The sequence below is a fragment of the Trifolium pratense genome, linkage group LG5 (assembly GCF_020283565.1).
Source record: "Trifolium pratense cultivar HEN17-A07 linkage group LG5, ARS_RC_1.1, whole genome shotgun sequence".
Classification (NCBI taxonomy): domain Eukaryota; kingdom Viridiplantae; phylum Streptophyta; class Magnoliopsida; order Fabales; family Fabaceae; genus Trifolium; species Trifolium pratense.
This window is the reverse complement of record NC_060063.1, coordinates 35,291,352-35,296,224: the sequence shown is the minus strand read 5'-3', so window position 1 is coordinate 35,296,224 and position 4,873 is coordinate 35,291,352. Positions and strand designations below refer to the sequence as shown.

The 4,873-nt window shown below is 34.8% G+C and overlaps 1 long non-coding RNA gene across 1 annotated transcript; it reads right to left on the bottom strand.

Moving 5' to 3' along the window:
• Positions 1–443: 443 nt before the first annotated feature.
• LOC123885099 lies at positions 444–4,485 on the bottom strand. Its single transcript, XR_006801074.1, has 3 exons — positions 3,723–4,485; positions 1,258–1,348; positions 444–820 (listed from the first exon to the last, which is right to left on the bottom strand). It is a non-coding gene; the product is annotated as an uncharacterized LOC123885099 (long non-coding RNA).
• Between the last annotated feature and the right edge of the window lie 388 nt (positions 4,486–4,873).

Here is a 4,873-nt window from a genome sequence, read left to right as displayed (position 1 = left end):
TTTTAAAGTAGGTTTGTTACATATTATTTGAGAGAAAAATCAATATTTTTAATAGTTTTATTTGTGTTTCTTTAGGCTTTGAAACAATTTATAGTCTAAAAATATAAATTTTCTCATTAGAATAGAAATTAGTTTATTATTTTAAGAATTGTTGTAAATGAGAGAGAAAAGTTACAAAAGTCACTATTAAGAAGTTCGATTCCTGCAACCGCCATTGGAGATTATTGAAATCACTTGATGTCATAACTGACTACTAGACCGGATTAGGTGACCACCACTTGATGTCAGAACCGACCATTTTGTGTTTAGACCAAAAGTATCAAGAATTAAAGAATCCCTAAAACACAAAATTATGCATTACTGTACTATCTTTATTAAGGTACTTCACCAAACACAACAAAGACATTATTATAAAAACTAAATTTTTAGAAGTTTATGGTATTTTAGCTTACCTTAGACAAATGATAGTACAACTTACATTACATACAAACTGTCTATCAGAAAAACGAAAGAAAAAAAATATCATTCATTGATCTTAAATATAGCCACACCTAGACTAATGAAGAAAAATTGACAGGTTTGTTACTCATTTATCATGCAACAACAAACTCAGTTTTGCTAAAACATTCTGTGAAATGTACCCTTAAATAGAAGGTGTAGTATGAAATAACAAAAAACGGACAGATGCGCTATTAAGACAACAGTGCCATTCTTTAAACTATCTTATTGAGCTTTTTGTCCAAAGCTACCAGTGACAAGTGACAACCATAGATTTGAATGGAACCCTGAATTTTGACATTGATTGGCAAGTATCTAAGACCTGCAAGTAACAGATTGAGAAACAAGAATGATTTTAATGTACCATGCACTCTCAAAACAAAACTGCATATGTTATTCTGAAAATAATAAAGGACAATTAATTTAATCTGAGAAGCTAACTGAATAAGGCATACACAATAGAGCATGTATAGAAGGCAAAAACTGTAGTGCTTCTAACCCGAGTAATCTATGAATCGTATAGGGGAGTTATCATAATTTCTTATAAATATCATTCTAGACTGTTTTCTTATCAGGAAAGCTGCCAAATTAAAGAATTTTATAAATTACAACGGGTAACATAGAGCAAATACAGCAAGAATCAGCTACTGAGGGCAACATTGATGCTACTATTAAAAAGTAAGATACTTGTTAGTATCAATTTGAAACATCGAGGACATGTTATTAGAAACCAAAATTGAACAAATTGCAGCACCCTACCTTGCAGCAAGATACTTGTTAGCATCCAAACTGCAACACCCTGTATTAATGACTTAAGGACAGTACAACAGACTTTGGAAACAAGATACGCCTGCAAAAAGCACTGAAGTAAATTAAGTTGTTCTACTTCTTGTTATTATTATTATTAAAAGTCCTAGATTTGAAAAACCATAACATTTTGCTTCTAATTCCAAACAAAAATACAAGAAACCAAGCAGTTAAAAAGTAACAATCTATTGGGATTCATTCATATATTCATAATTCTAATTGAATATATTTAATACACATAAAAAGAAATAAATAATAAATAACGCTGGGTATAAATCGTGATTTTACCATCAAACTCTATCATCACACATTCTCTTCAAATAACTTCAATTTGTGGATAAATAAAATTCAATAAATCAAATGCAATATGCATGTCAACAAATTCATTCTCAAATTTCATTGATATATGTATTACCTAGTGGGTGGATGGCCCTTGGCCTTTATGGTATCCCTCTAAAGAAGAGAAGAATAAAACGTGTGACATGATTAGGCGACTGTATATGCACGACGATAGAAATAATTGGTTTTTTTCTTTTTCTTTACTTTAATATTGTTACAACTCAAGCTGAAAAGATTGGTGGGAATCCACATAACTAATCTTTTCAAAGACATCATTCATGATTGTGATTTGTCTGACCTTGGTTACAAAGGAAACATGTTCACTCGGTTTAATAACCAAGAGGACCGCAATCACATCAAGGCCAGACTTGAAAGATTTTTGGCTACCTCAAATTGGATTAACTGCTTCCCTTTTGATGATGTGTCTCATTTAAATCGGTACACCTCTGATCACAGACCTATTTTGATCAATTTCTCTTCTACTAATATGGTGCTCCAGGTTCTCAATCACAACCATGATCCGAGCTCCTTTAGCCATACCCACATTTGTTTAATTCCAAAAAACAATAACCCTCTTGAACCTAAAGAGTACAGGCCTATCACTTTGTGAAATGTTATTCTTAAAATTATTACCAAAGACAATTGCTAACCGAATCAAAGGTATTCTTCCCTAGATTGTTGGAAAGTTTCAAAATGCCTTTGTCCCTGGTCAATGGGAATGTGGATGAGCCTACTCAAGAGACTATTGAAAACATCACTCAAGCCATCCCCACTTATGTTATGAATGTGGAAAAAAAAAACCTTTCCTTCGCAGGAAGGAGTACCTTAATCAAAGCAGTTGCTCAAGCCATCCACTTATGTTATGAGTTGCTTTTTGCTCCCTAAGGTTACTTGTGACAAAATGGAGAGCCTCATTAGTAGATTCTGGTGGGGTGGTAACCCGGACAACCGAAAGATTCATTGGAAGAGCTGGAAACACTTATGTAAAAGAAAACAAGAATGTGGACTTGGGTTCAGGACTTTCAGGGAGTTCAATATGGCTCTCTTGGCAAAACAAAGCTGGAGAATTCTTAGGCATCCGGAGTCTCTAGTGACAATGTGTTTAAGAGCTAAGTACTTCCATAATTCTAATATTCTCACAGCCAATATTGGGAGTAGGCCCAGCTTCATTGGAGAAGTTTATATAGTTCTATTTGGATGTTAAACAAAGGTCGTTGCTGGCGGGTTGGGAATGGTGGTCATAATATTAGAATTTTGGAGGACAATTGGTTGCTACCAAATAATGGTTATAAGCCTTTAAGTCACTTTAATCAGACCAAGAACTGCATCTGGGTCAAGGATCTGATAGACTCTAATTTTAACTGGAATCACAGGAAAATGGACAGCCTCTTTCTCCCTTTTGAGGCGGATTACATCAGGCAAATTTCCTTGATTTGGCCCGAATATCCCGGATCAAATTATGTGGGCTGAAGCCAAAGACGGAGAATATTCAGTCAAATTGAGCTATCAAACTCTTAGGAGGTGGGTGGGATAGCACTAATTCTAACCAAGCTAGCTGTAGCAGTTCTGAGGATCCGCTTTGGAATAAAATTTGGAATATGAATGTCCCCCCTAAATAAGTGAATCTTATGTAGAGAATTTTTCACAACTGCCTGCCTACTAGGAGTAACCTGAGACACAAAGGGGTTCTATGCACTGGTCAATGCCCTAGACGTGAGAGTGAGAGTGCTAGTGAAGACATTAAGAATGAGTAATTGTCCTTTATCTTTCACTGATTGGTTTCAAAACACTATGAGCAACGAAGATTTAACATTGGAGAACTAGCGATGGCGACATCTTATGGTATATGGTCTGCTAGAAATAAACAAGTGTTTGAGAATGTTTCTACTTTTCCTACTAGCATCATCACCAATTCTCTAGATTATTTAACTGAGTTCCCTCTGCTCCAATAATCACAATTATTATGATATTAATTAAAAACACAATTTACATTTTAAATTAGGGTTTTAACTTTTGATTTCCAAATTCAATTTATTATTGAATAATGAATGAACATGGAGTAATAGAATAAGACATACCAAATTATGTGTGCAATGCAACAAACAGAGAGGAAAACGCCAAAGCTAGCTGAGCGCAGTGAGTGGTGTTAATTAAGATCATGGCAAAAGCGCATGAACTCATACCATTCTACGCAACACTTCTTAACACATGTTATTCCACAAAACACTTAAAAAACCTCAAAACAGTTCACGACGCACGCACAATCAAATTTGAATGCTGTTTTGGTAAATGGGGTTTGTTTTGGATTTGAGAAATTTGAATGCTTTGATACATATGTATGCTAAATGTGGGTGTTTAGTTTTTGCACGTAAAGTGTTTGATGGAATGTGTGAAAGGAATGAGATTACTTGGTCGACGATGATGGGAGGTTATGGAATGCATGGTAGGTTTGAAGAAGTTTTTGAGATGTCTAATAGAATGGCCGGATGTGTGACTTTTACGGTTGTTTTGACTGCTTGTAATCACAATTATTATGATAATAATTAAAAACACAATTCACAAAAAATAAAAGGCCATCATGATAAGGAGTTCCCTCTGCTCCATTCTTGTTTTGTTTATTTCTTCATTTCCCGTTCTAATTTGATGATGTTGTTGTGCGTACGGTGGAGAGGGCAGTGGCAGAGCGGCGGGAACAACACATCAATAAGCTGTTTTTAAGGTGAAGCGATTATGGCAATGACAATGAGTTATCAAATGGTTTCAGCTGTTTTTATTCAATGTTTTGTGTTTTTGGTTGGGTTGTATCCATTCTTTCTACCATATTTCATGAAAGGTTTCAACTTTTCATGTTCAATTTTATGACTTCAAACCACAAACATCCCATAATATTGGGTAAAATGACCAATGCCTAGACATCTCTTATGCATGTGATACCAATTATTCATTCATTTTCGAATACATAATCCATACAATTTTAAGTCATTTATGACACTACTCGTGTTCAGATTTAAGTCAGACTCTGCTCATTATTCATATTTAAGTCATGACGGACTCTGCTCATTTATTAAGACACATCAACAAATAGATTTAGCATCAGGGACGGAACTAGGTAGAAAGGAAAAGGGGCGGTCGCCACCCCTATAACCAAGGAATAATGGTATATATATCTAATACATACAAGCTCGACCCTGTTAAATAAACTGCCAACCCACATGATTTGTCATAGAAA